This window comes from Hypanus sabinus, chromosome 4, assembly GCF_030144855.1.
Source record: "Hypanus sabinus isolate sHypSab1 chromosome 4, sHypSab1.hap1, whole genome shotgun sequence".
Taxonomy (NCBI): Eukaryota; Metazoa; Chordata; class Chondrichthyes; order Myliobatiformes; family Dasyatidae; genus Hypanus; species Hypanus sabinus.
In genome coordinates this window covers 170,597,861-170,617,250 of record NC_082709.1, presented here as the reverse complement: position 1 = coordinate 170,617,250, position 19,390 = coordinate 170,597,861, and the positions used below count along the sequence as shown (strand labels likewise).

Genomic DNA, 19,390 nt, shown 5'->3' with positions numbered 1-19,390 from the left:
CCTAGTCTCGTCCAGGGCCAGCTAAGCCTCTCCCCGTTTCTGCTTTGCCCTCCCTCGACCTAGGCTGCTCTCCCTCGACCAAGACCAAGTCTGAGCTTCATGTCCTCGTCCAGCCCTTCAGTCCCGCGTCCTGCCCCCATGTCCAGTCCTCGCCTGTATCCGGAGTCTGAGTCCGAGTCAAGACCCAGGTCCCGGGTCCCTGTCCAGTCTCTGGCTCGGAGTCCTTGTCCAGGTTCCAAGTTCCTAGTTCCTCATCCAGGTCCCACTTTCCTAGTCTAGTCTTAGCCCGGGCCCTGTATCCTAGTCTTGTCCAGTGTTGTTTCTCCCCAACTTCCCTTGCTTTCTGACACACCAGGTCCCATTTTCCTTCGTACTTCAGTGTCTGTGTCTTGCATTTGGGTCCTCTCTCAATGCCTACCTTATGACAGCAAGTTTTTGTTTCATTCTCCAGTGTGAGCTCAGTTATATTTTTACTTTATTTATCACATACACTTTGAAACATAAGTGAAAAATAGGTGACTTCTGTCAACCAATGCAATCTGATGATGTGCAGGGGCAGCCCCTAAGCATTGCCCCACATTCCAGCACATTGCCCCACATGTAGCACAGGACAATTGCTAATAATAATTAACAATTATTATTAATTGCATTCCACTGCATTCCTGACCAAGGTGAGGTATTGATACCTGTTGGAGTATTGCAAACTAGTTGTTATGCAGTTTCCTTGGAATGATAAACACAAAAGATTCTGCAGACGCTGTAAATCCTGGTAACACACTCAAAATGTAGGAGGATCTCAGCAGGTCAATTAGCATCTATAGAAAGGAGATTTTAAAAAAATCAAAATTGCAGAATGAGACCTTTCATTAGGACTGGAAAAACCAGAATAACAAATTTTTGGGAGGGGAAGGATTACAAGGTAGATGGTGATATGTGAAGCTAAGTGGGTGGGAGAGGGAATGAAGTAAGAGGCTGGGAGCTGATAGGTGGAAAAGGCAAAGGATTGAGAAGGAAACTGATAGGTGGGGAGAGTGGACAATAAGAGAAAGGCTTAAACATCAAGTTCTTAAACTTCCAGCAATTTCTCCCCCACCGCTTCACTCATCTTCCATTCCCTATTTTGGGCCCCTTCTATCTCTTCTCACGCGCTAATCATCTTGTACCAGAGATAAGAAAGGGCGCCAGTGGCCACATCGCAGCAGTAGAGGACGCCATGAATTGACCTATCAGAATGGGAATGGTGTTTGGAATTAAAAAGGTTGGAATCCTGCTTGTTGTGGGCATTGCCTCAGAAATTAGATACGATAAGGAGAACTCTAAAGAATGAGAAAAAATAAAACCAATGAAGCAATGATCTGATATATAATGTTCTATGAAACGGCAGGGCGAAATTTACATTACTTGACTGTTATTTTCAAGGTAGAGTTAAGAGCTACGCAAATGTGCTTTTTATGTACCCTGAGTTCGCATCATCATAATGCTGTAGAAAAGTGTGAATTTAATATCTGAATAAGGACACTTAAAACACGTTTCGCGCGCATCCAGGAAGCGGTTTGCGGCTGGATTTAAAATTAATCGTTTAAATTTAATGAAACGCATGAGATCAAAGTAGGTACACTATGGCCACACAAAGAAAGGTCAATTGTTAATCATCTCACTCTTCCCGGGATGCTAAGAAAGAAGCTCAGTTAGCAGGATGAGCGGAAAGCATTACATCAGAAATTCAGAGATTAAGAAAACAATCTTGTGTTGCAATGCAACATCGGAAGTAAAATAATTGTCACAGTATTTCTGGGTGAACTTATCAGAGTGAACGATTTCAAATGTTTCTCACTAGTTAATGTAAGATCTCAGTATAAGCTTTATGTTTGAACCATTTGAGACGCAAGCACACATGAAATATACCATAATACTCTACGTATAACAAAATTATATAATAACGAGACAGCAACTACTACTTCATGTGTAACCTATCCGCCACCAAGGATGTACGTATATGTAGACAGAAAGTTGCCGGAAAAAGACTTGTAACAGCATGAACGATCTCCCCACCTGTTTGTCCCGTCCTGTCGGGGAGGAGATTACGTAACATCCAGGCAAAATCACCACGCTCAGAAGCAATTGCTTTCCCCGAGCAATGTACGTGTTCGTGTAGATTTTGATCCTTACAGGTTGCTGTCGAGCAACCCTAGTGTGTTAGGCACTGAACGTAATGTGAGAGGGTATTGTCGGTAGGTGATTACAAGTGAAATCTACAGCGGCACGTTTGTTCCTCACCTCTGCGCGTCTCGCTTTATTCACGGCCACACGACTCCCCAGTGCCACAAACACAACAGCTGGCGATGAGATGACAAGTCCTCGCCTGCTATTGCCGTTTTATTCCCAATGGCGCGAAAAATCTATTTGCATCCGCTGAAGGCACGGTAGAAAGAACGGAACGATCAAATAAAACAAATTGGAGAGGGAGACAGAACCTGCCTCGGTGGTGGCACAAGCAGGTCCTGCACTGTACGCAGTGGTAACCGTGACATTCCGTGCTCTCTGAATTATCTCCTGTTGACAATATAGTACGCGAGCCAGGGTCAGCAATGTGTATTCACCACCTAGAGAAAAGCAAGAACTCGCAACACCGTGGGCAGTCGTTTGCAGAGAAGAAACCGCCCCCAACGGGGGTGGGGCATCACCGGAAGTTTGAGAAATCGATTTTGGTCGGAGGCAACCCGAACGGAATGTGAGGTGTTGTTCCTCCAACCTGGAGTGTGGCCATGGATAGACATATCAGAATGGGAATGGGAAGTGGAATTAAAATGGGTGGGCACTGGGAGATCCCGCTTGTTCTGCCGGACGGAGCTTGTCTGCCTGGCGAAGCGGACTCCCAGTCTACATCGGGTCACTGCTACACCATGATGGGGAATGCCTATCGTTGGGCAAATTGGACCACTTGGCTGTACCCCTACTATCTGCATACCGACAGGGCCTAAAAATCAAAGCTCCAGAGATCCGGTCAACTAAGAGGAGGTCGCGGGAGGCAGAGTACAGGTCTCGGAGTGGACTGGGCGGTGGTTCAGGCACTCATCTGAGGATCTGAATGACCTCACCAAGGTTGTAACAACAGGCACCAAGGAGGGGCCCTCCCAGTCCGATCCCTCCTGTACGCCCGGAACGTCGCCTCCACACCCTTCTGCCCACGGGAGGACTGCAGAGAGGAGGAGTCGGTGACTCACCTCTTTGCACACTGGGGGTTCGCGGAGAAGGTGTGGAGGAGGATGGAAAGGGCGGTGTCGAGGTTCATCCCCAGCAGCTGCGTAACAGAGGACTCTCTGATCTGCAGGCTGTTCCCGGGGACGCACACGGACACCAACATCTGGTGCTGCTAGCAGATCCTCAACTCGGTCAAAGACGCTCTTTGGTCGGCCCGAAACTTGATGGTCAACCAGCACACGGAGATGTCCGTGAGGGAATGCTGAGGGAATGCTGCCGACTGGCACATTCTCGGCTGCAGCAGTACGTGCCTCAATGAGGGACGCAATCAAACTCGGAGCAGCCACCGCAAGGGCCGGTGGGGAAGGACCACAGTCTAGGGTCCTTCTCCCGTGGGAGTTGGGGGTATACCCCCTGAATGTAAATATGAAAGAACAAAGTGCCACGTGGGTGGCAAAACATTAGAACTTTGAAAATGTAAGGACAGTAATGGTACCAACTATAAAGAATTGAAAGTCTTTGAATGGTTATTGTATATAATTTTATTTTGGAATAAAGTATATTTTGTTTAATAATTTTTTTTACCAAAACAGCTGTAGATGAGTGTGTCCCCATGAAAACATTCAGGGTCTACCCCAATCAGAAGTCCTAGATGATCCATGAAATCTGGATTTTGCTAAGAGCCTGATTAGAGGCATTCAAATCTGGAGATTAATAATGCTACAAGAGGTGAGATCTCCAGAAAGCCACCTTGCAATTTCCCTCTAAACTGTGCACGGCATGCACGTTTTTCAACCAGCGCACAAAGTAAACTAATGTACGTACTAAAATAATGTAATTAATAATTATACTTATTGAAAATAATCTTCTAGCTAAATGTTTCTGTTAACTAGTTAGTCGATTTTTCAAATACCACAAGCAAATCACTAATCACCTCAAAGTTCCGGTTTGTACAATTGCATCACGACGGCAGCCATCTTTGGCGACTGTGTTCACGTTGTAAATTTCACATTTGGCGATGAACAAGTTAATGCCTTATGTCTAAGTATCATTATTTTCTAGCTGAAAATACTGTAATAGTTAGACAGATTAATGATTTTCAAGTTTTCCGTGCAAGAAAAAATTAAATCCAAACTGATTTCAAACTTTGCTCAAATGGTGGCATTTGCACTTCAAAATGAGCAGTTTTGCGACCTTGCACAGTTGATGGACACTGGGGGAACCTTTCTTGCGTCTAGTGCGGACTGTGAGCGAGGTTTTAGCCTAATGAATCAACTCAAAAATAAGCTGAGAAACCGTTTAGGTGAATGTCATTTGGATATGTTAATGAGAATCAAAAGTTATCAATTGGATGGAAGTTCTATTAGTCTAGATTGAGTTTACAAAGAATGGGTAAATGCTTAAGGCAGGAGAGAGAGAAAAAAATAACTGAGTGACTTAAATATGTGTGTTATTTTGTTGTTTTTCTGTACACTGACTACTAAAAACAGAGGGAACATTGCTCATGGGTGAAGTGGAGATTCTCAACTAGACTGGAATCAACGAAGGATCTTCAACAGCTGTGCTAGGATTTGAATGCTATAGTCCTACAAAGTTAAATCTATCGACATGGAGGAGAGCAGAGCTTTACAGTACTTCCAGATGAGCTCAATGTGTTCTACGCTCACTTTGACCACCGGAACAGGGAGGAACCATCGTGCACCCCCATATCTACCAATCATCCCTTGGGCTCATTATCTGAAGAGGATGTGTGGGCTGCCTTCAAGAGAGTGAATCCAGGAAAACACCCTGTCCCAACGGAGCACCTGGCCGAATACCGAACACCAGTGCTGACCAACTGGCTGGTGTGTTCACGGATATCTTCACCACTCGCATCGGCAGTGTGTGGTACTCATCTGCTTCACTCAGGCTTCATTCATACTGGTGCCCAAGAAGAGCATGGTAACCTGGCACAATGACTATCGCCCAGTGCACTTACTGTACACCACACTGATGAAGTGTTTGAGAGGCTGATGTTAAAACATATCAGCAACTTTCTGAGTGGCAACTTGGATCCTCTCCAATTTGTCTATCGAAGCCACAGGTCCACAGCAGATGCCATCTCACTGGCTCTTCACACAACCCTGGAACAGCTGGACAGCAAAGATGCATACATCAGGATGCTCTTTATCGATTTCAGCTCAGCATTTAATACCATCATCCCCTCAAAACTAATCAGTAAACTCCAAGACCTGCATCTCAATACCCCTGATGCACCATCAATAACTCTCTGAGACATGAGGCGAGATATAGGCTTTTATTGGCTGGAAGAAAGAACAAGCAGCAATTGACCACCATACTACATCCTGGAGACTTGAGGCCAGGGCTCAGGCTTCAATCACATTTATACTGGGGTCCGTGGGAGGAGCCACAGGAGCAGTCAGCGGTGGGGGGGGGGTGTGCCCAGACAGGTATATGTAGTTTACCACAACCCCCTTGTGCAATTGGATCTTGGATTCCTCACTTGCAGACCCCAGTCAGTTTGAATTGGTAAAAGCATCCCTTCCACAGTCTCCATCAGCACAGTAGCACTACAGTGATGTGTGCTTAGCCCCCGCTCCACTCACTGTACACCTGTGACTGTGTGGCTAAGTACAGCTCCAATGCCATATTGTTCTGTAGATTTGTTGAGTATGCCTGCAGGAAAAAGGATCTCAGGGTTGTATGTGGTGAAATGCTTGTACTCTAATAATAAATTTTACTTTTCAGCTTTAGAACTTTTAAGTGACTAACACTCAGCACATGGGACAGAATAATCCCCAGGGTTAGGTCTGGGAATAGAGGCAGTCTACCCTCTTCTCCTGTTTAAAAAATGTTTTTTGTTGCTGGTTGAATTTGATGATTACTTTGTAACCCCCTGGTTCGCCTCAGGCTCGCTCAGCTCATTTTGTCTAGGGGGAGCAGCCTTCGGCCCCGCCAAACTGGGTAATCAGCTGGTGTGGATGCTGTGTGATGTCCCCGCCTCACCCAAAAACAGACAGTACACCATATGCGATTAAATGAGTTCCTTGGTACATTGCTGGGAACGTGCTCCCCCAGAGACCCCAAGCCGTTCCCCCACTGGGCCTCCTCTAAGTTTCCCGACACCTCTCGAATCAACGGAACAACTGATCCCCTTGACAGATCCCCTTGGCACCACAAGCAATTTATCTGCCCCCCTAGGCAAAAAGGGATACCCTAAAAACTTCCCACCAATCTCCTGCCACAGATATAATAAGCCCCCCAGCTGCGGCATTTGACTTCCAGTCGAACCACACGCATTTTCCCACACTTTCCCAGAACTGGCAGCGGTCACTTCGAGGTAATTGCGCCCGACAGTTCTAACAAAGTCACCAGCCCACCTACTCAAACTTTCAACCCGTCCCTGTCGCTTTCCCTCAGCCAAGCACTGCCACTCACCCAATAACTGAGGGGTCTGCTCCGCCCACGCTTCCGCCCCTTTAGGGTTGGACATTATTCCAATAACTGGGCGGAGCTCACCACTGCTGAAACATCCCAACCTGTCACTCCTCACTCTCCAAACAGTACGGACAGCCCATGGTCCCACCACCATTTCGTCAACCAACAGCAACCACCCCACCCAACACACACACCGCGATAACCAGCAATCGCACACCCACAAAGGCACACCAGCTCTTCGCCGCAGACACAATTTAAAGAGGGTTGATGCACCATCAATAACTCACACTGAGACGTAGGCGAGATATCGGCTTTTATTGACTGGAAGAAGGAACCAGGAGTGAGTGTCTATCATACAAGGTCCTGGAGACTGAGGCCGATCTTCAGGCCGCAGGTCTCCTTTATACAGGGGCCTGTGGGAGGAGCCACAGGAGCAGTCAGCAGGGGCGTGTCCCGACAGGCACATAGTTCACCACAAGGGTGATCACACAGCTTCCACAGAAATCAACCCCGGACGAGCACCCCACAATGTAACTCCCTGGGTCGCCTCAGGCTCGCTCAGCTCGTTCTTATCTAGGGGGAGCAAACTGGGTAATCAGCTGGTGTGGATGCTGTGTGATGTCCCCGCCTCGCCCAAAAACAGACAGTACACCATATGCGATTAAATGAGTACAATTTATAAAGGTTACTATAACTAAGTGATTAATAACGATACAGTATATATGAAGAGAAAATTAAAGAAAAGGCGCCAAACTTATCAAAGTCCAAACCACTTCATGCACAGCCGTTGGAGCTCAATTACTGAAGTCTTCTGGCCACCGTTCGCTCCCCTCCGAACTCCTCGACTCTCCAAACAGCTCAGGACCCTCCGAGTGGTCAACCAAGCACATCTAGCTTCATCCCCCCCCCGTCCTCGGAGAATCTCCCGGCCTCAGACCCCCCTTTGGGGTCCGATCCTCGCCCAGCTTAGAGCATTGCGTCCTCTCTCTCGACCCCCTCGCGCCGATCTGCCCAAAAGCCCGTCAACAAAAGCTTACAGACTCAGAAGAAAGAACATTAATCCTCATTTGGTTTACAAAGGAATACCATTCTCGTTATCAGTAAATTAGCATTCCTGCTAGTTAACAAAAAAGAAGAAACCCTCTTTACAACTTCATTCAGTGTTAATAGTTCAACAACTAGTCTGTGTACAGGAAGGTGAGAAACCTTTAAAACAAGGGTGGGGGGGGGGGGAGAAGGAGTGGGATATGTATAGAACATAAGGTGAGAGACCATTCTGGGTAGATGCTTTGCAAGTAAAATGAACACCAGCACATTTGATCCTCATCTCTGCATCTCCTGTGTGTGTTATTCACGTACACCTGGCTTCCTAGTACCACAAACAAAACAGTAATGCTGATCAACACTTCACCCACTAACCTAGTAACCCACACTCCCCACCTCCACTACTTTATGATTTCTTGTCAGTCACCTTATGTCTCTGGCACCGAGACTGGACCCTCAGCTCAGAAAGGAAGGAGAGAAAAGAGGAGAGCAGTAGTGATAGGGGATTCAATATTTAGGGGCACAGATAAGAGGTTCTGCTAGAGAGATGGAGAATCCTGGATGGTCTGTTGCCTCCCTGGTGCCAGGGTCTGCTATATCTTGGATCGAGTTCTCAGTATTCTCAGGAGAGAGGGTGAGCAGCTAGATGTTGTGGTCCACGTGGGGACCAATGACATAGATAGGAGTAGGGATGAGGTCCTGAAGAATGAATATAGGGAGTTAGGAAAGAAGTTAAATAGCAGGACCTCAAGGGTGGTAATCTCAGGATTGCTGCCTGTGCCACGAGACAGAGAGGGTAGGAACAGGAAGTTATGACAGATGAATGTGTAGCTGAAGAGTTGGTGCAGGGGGCAGGGGTTCAGATTTCTGGATCATTGGGATACCTTCTGGGGAAGGTCTAATCTGTACAAAAAGGATGGGCTGCACCTGAACTGGAAAGGGACCAATATCCTGGCAGGCAGGTTTGCTAGAGCTGTTGGGGGGGGTTTATACTAGTTAGGCAGTGGGGTGGGAATCAGAATGTAAGTGCAGAGATTAGACTAGAAGGTCAAGGGCATGATGCTATGTGTTCTGAGTTGGCAGGGGACAAAATATAAATATAGCCATTCAGAGGGGTTGAAATGTGTCTATTTCAACACTAGGAGTATTGGGAATAAAGGGGATGAGCAGAGCATGGATCAGTACGTGGAACTACAATTTTGTGGCCGTTACTGAAACTTGGCTGGAGAAGGGCAGGATTGGCTGATGCAGGTACCGGGGATTAGGTGTTCTGAAAGGAATAGGATGGGAGGTAGAAAAGAGGGGGGAGTGGCACTACTGGTCAGGGATAGTATCACGGCTGTAGAAAGGGAGGATGCTACAGAGGGTGGAAGTCAGAAATAGGAAGGGATCAATCACTGTGCTGGGAATAGTCTATAAGCCCCCAAACAAAGAGCAGATAAGCAGGCAGATTTTAGAATGGTGCAGGAAATACAGGATTGTAGTTATGAGTGATTTCAACTTCCCTCATATTGACTGGCACCTCCTGACTGCAAGGGAGATAGATGGGGCTGAATTTGTCAGGTGTGTTCAAGAAGGATTCCTGACACAGTATGTGGACCAGCCGAGAGGAGAGGCCATACTGGATCTAGTTCTGAGTAATGAACTTGGTCAGGTGGCAGACCTCTTGGTGGGGGAAGATTTTGGTGAGAGTGACCACAACAACGTGGCAAATGTTCATGAAATATTTGTGTGGAGTTCTGCACCAGTACATTCCAATGAGACAGGGAAGTTATGGTAGGGTACAGGAACCATGGTATACAAAGAGTGTAATAAATCTAGTCAAGAAGAAAAGAAAAGCTTACAAAAGGTTCAGAGAACTAGGTAATGTTAGAGATCTAGAAGATTATAAGGCTAACAGGAAGAAGCTTAAGAAGGAAATTTGGAGAGCCAGAAAGGGCCATGAGAAGGCCTTGGTAGGCAGGATTCAGGAAAACCCCAAGTCATGTAGTGTATATGGATTTCAGCAAGGCATTTGATAAGGTACCTCATGCAAGACTTATTGAGAGAGTGAGGTGGCATGGGATCCAAGGGGGCATTGCTTTGTGGATCCAGAAATGGCTTGCCCACAGAAGGGAAAGAGTGGTTGTAGATGGGTCATATTCTGCACGGAGGTCGGTCATTATTGGAGTGTCTCAGGGATCTGTTCTGGGACCCTTACTCTTCATGATTTTTATAAATGACCTGGATGAGGAAGTGGAGGGATGGGTTAGTAAGTTTGCTGATGACACAAAGGTTGGAGGTGTTGTGGATAGTGTGGAGGGCTGTCAGAAGATACAGCAGGACATTGATAGGATGCAAAACCTCGGCTGAGAAGTGGCAGATGGAGTTCAATGCAGATAAGTGACAAGTGGTTCATTTTGGTAGTTCAAATATGATTGCAGGATATAGTATTAATGGTAAGACTCTTGGCAGTGTGGTGGATCAGGGGGATCTTGGGGTCTGAGTCCATAGGACACTCAAAGCAGCTGCGCAGGTTGACTCTGTGGTTAAGGAGGCATATGGTGTATTGGCCTCATCAATTGTGGAATTGAATTTAGGAGCCAAGAGGCAATTTTGCAGTTATATAGGACCCTGGTCAGACCCCCACTTGGAGTACTGCACTCAGTTCTGTTTGCCTCACTTCAGGAAGGATGTTGAAGCAATAGAAAGGGTGCAGAGGAGATTTACAAGGACGTTGCCTGGATTGGGGAGCAGGTCATATGAAAACAAGTTGAGTGAACTCGGCCTTTTCTCCTTGGAGCGACGGAGATTGAGAGGTGATCTGATAGAGGTGTACTAGATAATGAGGGTCATGGATAGTCAGAGGCCTTTTCCCAGGGCTGAAATGGCTGCCACAAGAGGATACAGGTTTAAGGTGCTGGAGAGCAGGTACAGAGCAGATGTCAGGGGTAGGTTTGTTACTCAGAGAGTGGTGAGTGTGTGGAATGGGCTGCCAGCAATGGTGGTGGAGGCGGATACAATAGGTCTTTTAAGAGACTTTTGGATAGGTACATGGAGCTTAGAAAAATAAAGGGCTAAGGGTAAGCCTAGTAATTTCTAAGGTAGGAACATGTTCGGCACAACATTGTGGGCTGAAGGTTCTGTATTGTGCCACAGGTTTTCTATGTTTCTGTGTTTTCCATGTTAACACTGGACCAAAGTTCTATATTCTATACATAAATATATCCCTGGATTTGGTAAAATAATATATATTCTATGTTTAAAGATGCAGCAGAGACAAAGTTGCAGCTTAGTTTGGGTGCTGTGTAGAAATCTGAAGTGTTCCGAGGATAATATATTTGCAACCACTATAAAATCTGCAGATGCTGGAAATCCAAGGCAACACATGCAAAATGCTGGAGGAACTCCAAGTTAGGTAGCATCAGTGGAAAGGAATAAATGTATCATGCTGAGACCCTTCATTAGGACTGGAAAAAAAGATGCAAAGTCAGAGCTAGGTGGTGGGGGGAGTGGAGGAAGAAGCACAAGGTGGGAATATGATAGGTGAAACCGGGAGAGGGGGAGATGGTGGAGTGAAGACCTGGGAAGTTGATTAGTGAATTAGTGAAAGAGATAGAGGGTGGAGGAGGGGTAATCTGATAGGAGAGGGTAGAAGACCATGGAGGAAAGGGAAGGGAGTGCAGCACCAGTGAGGCGGGGGCAGTGATGAGCAGGTAAGGTGAGAGAGGGAAATGGGAATGAGGAAATTTGAGAAATCCATGTTCCTGCGCTGTCAGGTTGGAGGCTACCCAGACAGATCATAAGGTGTTGTTCTTCAACATGGACTGACACGTTTGTATGGGAATGGGAGGTAGAATCGCAGTTTACAGACCAGTTCTGAAGATTCTGTAAAGGCCACATTTGGCCACATCTAGTTTTGGTGCAGCCTGACAGGATGGGTTGTGCGTTGTTCAGAGGGTTGCTTCTCTTTTCAAAATATCTGTTTATTGCTCTTACAGAATTTAAAGAAAACACTTTAGATCATCCATAGGTTTGAAAATACAACAAAGCTGAAGAAAAGGGAAAAAAATACATAAGAAATCCAAAGAAAAAAAACACACTAATAAAGCAAACACCCTGTCATTAAAAAAGCAGTCAATTCAGTTTGTTACTTTCATCATCCTGAATATTGTTCTCCAGAAACTTGTAGAAAATATCCCAGATTTTGTGAAATTTGCCATACTTGTTTTTTGTGATGTAGCTTATCTTTTCTAGTCCTTTCAGCCATTGTGAGCATCCACTGGATGTTGGTTTCTTCCATAAGTAGGCTCTGCAGTGTTTGGCTTCCAAAAAAACAATATTGAGCAGAGACCTTACATTTTTTGGAGGTTACAAGGACCTTTGGATAAATGTTCAGAATACATAGTTTAGGATCAAGGGGCAACTTTTTTCCCAAAAATCTGACTAATCAAATCCAGCACCTTCTTCCAGAAGCAGATTATCTGGGGGCACTCCAACATACAATGGAACAGAAGCACCTTCTGGTGATTACACCTAATGCATGTGTCTGGAATGTTGGGGTTTCATGCAATCTGACTGGAGTAATGTACTGTCTGGTTATCCATTTGTATTATAGTAATTTAGAATGAGTGTTCACTGATTGGGTTTGAACTAAAGAACAAGCTTCTGACTACTCTTTTTCTGATGGATTCTCATGCAAGTCGGTCCACCATGCTTGTAGTATGTTATTTGATGACTCTTTCCATTTACTTGCAAACAAATTGTATAATACAGACACATGTCCCCTAGCTTCAGATAATTTCAGAGTGATGTCTTCTAGGGTAGATAAAGGAGGGCGTTTCAAACTGTTGCCTTGCCTGGACACAATAAAACTTCGCAACTGAAGGTATTTAGAAAAAGTGTTTTGTTGGAATTCCATATGTGGCCTTGAGTTCTTCAAATAACAAATGTACTGCCATTATAAAGATCAGACACCTTAGCCATGCCTCGACTTGACCAAGTTTTAAAGCCAGGGTCTGCTCTGCTGGGCTGGAAGCTATCATTACCAAAAATAGGAGTGAACTGGGATAACTATGATGCCTCTCCCAAATACGCAAGAGCATCGTGCCAAACCATTATTGTATCTTTTTTAAGAAGGGGCTTTTAGTTTGTTTGACCAGTTTTTCCTTATCTGCGAATACGTATATAGTTCTAGAAGGATGTTGATCGACTGGGATTCCATCGAGACCCAAGTAGGGGAGTGACCCCCTGCTCTAATTTGGGCCGCCCAGAAATACCGTGTAAGATTTGGTAGCTGTATGCCACCTCTATCATATGGCAGAGATAACAGGGGAAGTCTGAGTCTTGGACGTCAATTATTCCAGAAGAAATTAGAAAAAAAATTTCTTTAATAAATAAAAGAAAGATGATGGAGGAGAAAGTGGAATGGATTGGAAAAGGTACAGGAACTTCAGTAAAATTGACATTTTTAGAATGTTTATGTGTCCAATCAAAGATGTGGGCAATTTTGTCCATCTGTTTATAAGTTGAATAACTGAGTCTGTGAGAGGGTTATAATTAGTTGGGGTAATTTCATCAATAGGAGTAATTTTAACACCCAAATAAATAAAACCCTGTTCTGACACCATAAACGGAGTTTGAAGTGAGAGATTGAGTTTCTCATCTTTATCCATGAATAATATTGCAGGTTTGTTGTTGTTTATCTTATAGCCTGCAGAAGTACTTATCAGGTCAATTAAGGCAGGTAATGTTTGTTTCAAGTTGGAGCAAAACAAAATTATGTCATCCACGTACAGGGCTATGCAATGTTCTATATCTTCTGTGGGATAACTCCTGCTATGTTAGCCTGTTTTTGAATTGCCATAGCAAGTGGATCAATGGCCAGGATAAACAGGAGGGGAGATAGGGGACAGCCCTGTCTTGTTCCCCGTTGGAGTTTAAAAGGTGCTGAAAAAAGCCCGTTAGTTAAAATTTCAGCCTGTGGGTTAGAATAAAAAAGCTGTATTAGAAATTTTCCCTCTATACCAAATCTTTCTAAAACTTTAAATAGATACTGCCACACCACTCTGTTGAAGGCTTTCTCAGCATCCAGTGACAGAATAGCACTATGAGAGCTTCCAGACTTTTCATAAAGTATATTAAGCACTCTTCAAATGTTGTGGAAGACCTGCCTTCCTTTGACAAATACATTTTGGTCAGGGTGGACCATTTTTAGCAAAAGTGGCTCCAGCCTCCTAGCTAATATCTTACAGAGAATTTTGAAATCATTGTTCAGAAGTGAGATTGGCCTAAAAGGTCCACAGAGGGATGGTGGTTTTCCAGGTTTTAACAGTAGTGTAATTGCTGCCGTATTAAGAGAGGGGGGAAATGGCTACATATCAAGCATTGCTTGTATTAGTTTAGTCTTAAAGATTTTATATATTCCAATCAGAATTCCATCGGGCCCAGGAGTTTTCCCTCCCTTCTTGTTAGTTATAGCTTCAGACAGTTCTTTAGCCTCTAAGTTAGACTCCGTCGAGGTCAAGGACTTTTCCTCCAGGGGTGTGAATTCTAGCAAGTCGAGAAATTATTTTTGCATTTGTGGAGCTGAATCTGAATATTCTGAGTTATACAGAATTTGGTAAAATCTCAAAAAGACATTGGTTATTTCTTTTGGGTCAGCAGTTGTCACCCCCTCATCTGATTGTGTGGAATTTATTGCCCTTTCTGTTTGCTTCTGTTTGATGTGCCAGGCCAAGAGTTTACCAGCCTTTTCACCCTGCTCAAAGTAGGATTGCTTCAGTCTCAAAAAACTAATTGTTTCCTTATTAATGGACAATACATTATATTTAGCTCTCAGTTCTATAAATAGCTGCTGAGAGGGATTTTGAAATATTTCAGATTCAGTCTCTTATTTTTTCAAGCTGTTCTATTTTCAATCTAAAAGATTTATGTTTAAAGCTGGTAAAGCTAATCATCTGACCTCTTAGAAAAGCTTCCCACCTTACAGCAGCACATGTGTGGTCCGTATTATTTCCAAAATAGTTGTCTATCTGTTTGATGCACTATCAATAACTCTCTGAGACGTGAGGTGAGATGTCGGCTTTTATTGACTGGAAGAAAGAACCAGCAGCAATTGACCACCACACTGCATCCTGGAGACTGAGGGCAGGGCTCAGGCCTCAATCGCCTTTATACTGGGGTCTGTGGGAGGAGCCACGGTCACTGGGAGGAGCCACAGGAGCAGTCAGTAGGGGGCGTGTCCAGACAGGTACATGTAGTTCACCTCACTGTTCTCCAATATACTCTCCAAATTCTGGCCAAATCGTTTGAAAGAGGTGAGCTGAAAGAGGCTGAAAAAATCTGTCCCGCCCATCTCTTCCTTCTAACTATTTCCACTGAGGTTAAATGAGTCTCCTGCAGAACAACTATTTTGGTTTTTAACTGTCTTATTCTACTCATGACTTGCTTTAACTTGACAAATTTATTTAATCCTCTTACATTCTAAGAGTTAAACTGAAGTTCACAGGGTATAAGCTATTAGTTATAATTTCAATCATGTTGAGCGGAATTGATTTAGAATAACTGCTAACTGAAATTACAACGTAACAAAAAAGATGAGTAAAAACCAGTAAATAGTAACTAGAACATTGTAAACATACTAAGTGTACTTCCTGAACTGCAATGCACTCGTCCACCCCACAATGAACACTTCCTGACGGCCCAGAAAGAGAGTCTAATTATAAGGTTTAACTGGTCCTCTGGTGCCATTGTCATGGTGAAGAACAGCATAGTCAACAGCCAGAACAGAGCCCCAATGTTATCAGTAGAAGAGAATATTACAACCAACTTATACCAAGAGTCTTTATCAAATTTAACCTGATCGTAGTTACAGTTCCATTATTCAAGCAAAAGTCAACAAAACTGCTGTACTGTCTCACTTGCCTGCAGCCTCCAAGCTCGGCTCCTGCACAAATTTCTCCGCTGCTGGTGCACTGTCAAAGGTGTGTCGTTTTCTTTTGTAGGTCACCAGCAAATTCGCAAGGTGAATTATCACCCTGGATGGAGAGAGAGGCTAACTCTTTCTTCACTGGATCAAAAATTTTCCTACGCCTCAGGAATTCGGCAGAGACGTCGGGGGGAAAACATGATTCTCTGATTGTTGAAAAGTACAGGTTCTTTCAGTCTGGCAGCCTTCATAACCAGGGTCTTGTCTGCATTGTTTAGGAACTTCATTATCACTACCCTGGGTCACTTAGCCGACTGTGCTTCAACCTTATTAGCCCTGCTAATTCTGTGCACTCTCTCAATCAACAGGGGCCCAGGGAAGTTTTCAGCACCAAACAACTCGGGGATCCATTTTTCCAAAAAATAGACCATATCAGCCCCTTCCGCCATCTCCAGGAGACCCACCAGGTGGAGGTTAGATTTTCCAAGTCGTTCACTTTAAACGCTAACGTCTCCATAGCTGCTTTCATGGTTGTATTCTAATTACACAAAGAGGCCATGTCATCTTGATTAGTGCTAATTCTATCTTTGGCTTCTGTAATTCACACTGTGACAGCTTTCAGATCAGCTTGTACTCCTTGTATAGAATTTAGTAGTCCATAAAATCTCAACACAAAGTCATTTTTTCATTGTTTGAATAGCGTTTAGGATTTGGTTTGGCCTGCTGTAGCCTTCACTAGCATTGTCGTTAGTTTGCACAGCATGGTTACACAGGTGGGGTCTGATTTCAAAGACTTTTGCGCCTGCTTTGTTGGTTTCAATGGCATTTAGGCTATCATTCAGTTTCCAGTCAGACAAACTGGAGCTGTTCAGATAACTCGGTTTTTTGGTTGCGTAATTTCAAAAGTTTTTGGAGGAGCTCTGATCCATGTCTGCTCAGCACTGTGCTGTAACCAGAAGTCCAGGGGATTACTTCTACTGCTTGCCACTATAAGAGAGGCCTGGGGGTTGCCACGTGATGACGTAGGATCGAGACATGGAAATCCAGCTCTCCCGTAAAAAAAGCAGTAAAATAATGTTTAAGTGAAGAAAAGTTAGTAAGTATTTTTTAAAAATTACTCAGGATTGTCTTAAGATATGTCTCCTAAACAGAAGCAGAAGAAAACTGCTACTTTGAAGACAACACCAGTTGGAAAAGAATCAAGGCTGGCCACCATCAAAGAACCTCGGACTCAAGTGCATTTTACCTCCGGCGATACAGAACAGGAAACTGCGGCAACATCAACCGTCTCCAAAAAAAAACGAGCAACAGGAATTGCGCATGCGTGAAAGAAGGGGCATACGCAATCACGAGCAACCCAAACTACAAATCCCAGCTATGAGCGGAACTGAAAGTGAAAGTGAATATGAGGTGGAATCAGATTCTCTGGACAAATCAGACGAAGGTGAAGAGACAAATAAAGAAGAGCGACAGGAAGAGGTTGGAGGTGATATTGGAGACATAAAAAATCTTTGGTGCAAAATAATGCATGAATTAAAAGCATTAAAAATAATAAAAAAAAGATATTAATTTGAAGATTATGTTTGATAAAATGATGAAAAGACAGGACAAAATTGACAAGAAAATTAAAAGCTTAGAAGAAACAATGGGAGACACCATTGATAGAGTGAATAAAATGGAAGATAATATTTCTGCCTAGACATCAGAAAGAAAACGGTTGTTGGAAAAAGTGGGTGTACTTGAAAATTTTAGCAGACAATATAATATTAAGATTGTTGGACTTAAAGAAAGTATAGGGGGAGAGGATCCAATAAATTTTTTTCAAAAATGGATTCCGGAAATTTTGGAAATGGAAGAAGGAACCCAGTTAATTGAAATTGAAAGGGCTCACAGAGCCTTAAGATCAAGACCTCAAGTTGATCAGAACCCACGATCAATCTTGATAAAATGCTTAAGATATCAAGATAAAGAAAAGATCCTGAAGGCGGCTGCCCAATGTGCCAGAAAGAGAAACGGGCCATTGATGATAGAAGGGAAAACAGTTCTTTTCTATCCTGATATAAGTTATGACCTTTTGAAGAGAAAAAAGGAATTTAACCCAGCAAAAAAAGTTTTATGGGTAAAGGGTTATAAATTTATATTGCGCACCTGTCAACCCTGATAATGTTTTTGGATGACGGAAAAAGAAGATTTTTTACTGATTATCGGGATGCGGAAGAATTTGCACAAGAACTCCCAAATATTTGCTAACCCCAGCCAAAGATTTAAAAGTGAAACGGATTAAAGTTGAAGACAGGGACAGTGAATGGAGTTGATGGATGTTTAAGGACAGAAGAATCTTTAAATATATTCTTAATTATATGATACATGGGGAGAAAGGTAAAAATTTGAGAAATATTAATTGAGAGTAGTGATATTATTTTTTCTCATATATAGTTTTTTATGTTACGGGGGAGCTGGGGGAACTTCGGATCGATTGCTACGGGATTCATGTGTGTAATCATGGCGATTGCCATGACCCGTACAACGGAGGGGGGGTAATGCTGTGTTTTTTTTCATTCACAACATTAGTCGGGGGGGTATTTTGTTTTTTTTCTGTATAATCTATTTTTCTTTAATCTTTCGTTCTTTGCCTGGACAATCGGGGGGGGGGGGGGGGTGGGGGAGGGGAGACACATAGCAACACGGAGAATTTTAAAAAGATTCCCCAAGGTACTACGAAAGTTGAAAAGTTAGGTATTACTATAGTCTGGAGTAACCCTGTTAAAAATAATGACTAATTTACTGAATTTTTAAAGTTTTAATGTTAATGGGCTTAATGGACCGGTAAAAAGAGAAAGTATTTTAACATACATTAAGAAAATGAAAATATAGCTTTTTTTTACAAGAAACACACTTAACAGAGATAGAACATCAGAAATTAAAGAGAGATTGGGTCGGAAATGTTATTGCAGCTTCATTTAATTCAAAGGCGAGGGGAGTTGCAATTTTGGTTAATAAAACTTTACCAATTAAAATACAAAATGTATTAATTGATTCTGCGGGGAGATATGTAATTATATATTGTCAATTTTTTTCAGAACTATGGACTCTTATGAATATTTATGCACCAAATGAAAATGATGTAAAATTTGTACAAGAGGCCTTTTTAAATTTGGCTGATGCACATGACAAAATATTAATAGGTGGAGATTTTAAATTTTGTCTAGACCCAGTTTTAGATAGACCAACAAAAGTTATTACAAAATCAAAAGTAGCAAAATTAACTTTATCATTGATGAAAGATTTAAGTTTGATTGATATATGGAGAAGAATTAATCCAAAAGAAAGAGATTACTCATTTTATTCAAATAGACATAAAACTTTTTCAAGGATAGATTTTTTCCTATTATCAATGAATATTCAAGACAGACTGAAAAATATGGAATATAATGCAAGAATATTGTCAGATCATTCCCCCTTGACAATGATAATGATGGACAAAGAGGAATTGATTTACAGATGGAGATTTAATTCAATATTATTAAAATGTCAAGATTTTTGTGATTTCATGAAAAAGCAGATTCATTTTTTTAGATACAAATTTACATTCAGTTGATGATAAATTTATATTGTGGGAAGCAATGAAGGCATATTTGAGAGGGCAGATAATAAGTTATACTTCTAAAATTAAGAAGGAATATATGGTAGAAATAGATCAATTGGAAACAGAGATTACAAAATTAGAAAAAGATTCTCGAAGATATATGACAGAAGAAAAACAAAGACAACTTGTTAACAAGAAGTTACAATATAATG

General features: G+C 42.9%; 1 protein-coding gene across 3 annotated transcripts in view; it reads right to left on the bottom strand.

Moving 5' to 3' along the window:
• LOC132393483 (beta-1,3-galactosyltransferase 5-like) overlaps window positions 1-19,390 on the bottom strand; it is a 90,223-nt gene that overhangs the window by 29,527 nt on the left and 41,306 nt on the right. Inside the window, exon 1 of one of the 3 annotated variants that reach the window (XM_059968774.1) lies at window positions 2,053-2,608. The exons of 1 other annotated variant lie outside the window; for it this stretch is intronic. The gene's annotated coding sequence lies outside the window, so the exon portion shown is untranslated. Of the gene's footprint in view, window positions 1-2,052; window positions 2,609-19,390 lie in introns of those variants that run through there. One more of the 3 variants, XM_059968773.1, reaches the window with a different exon arrangement.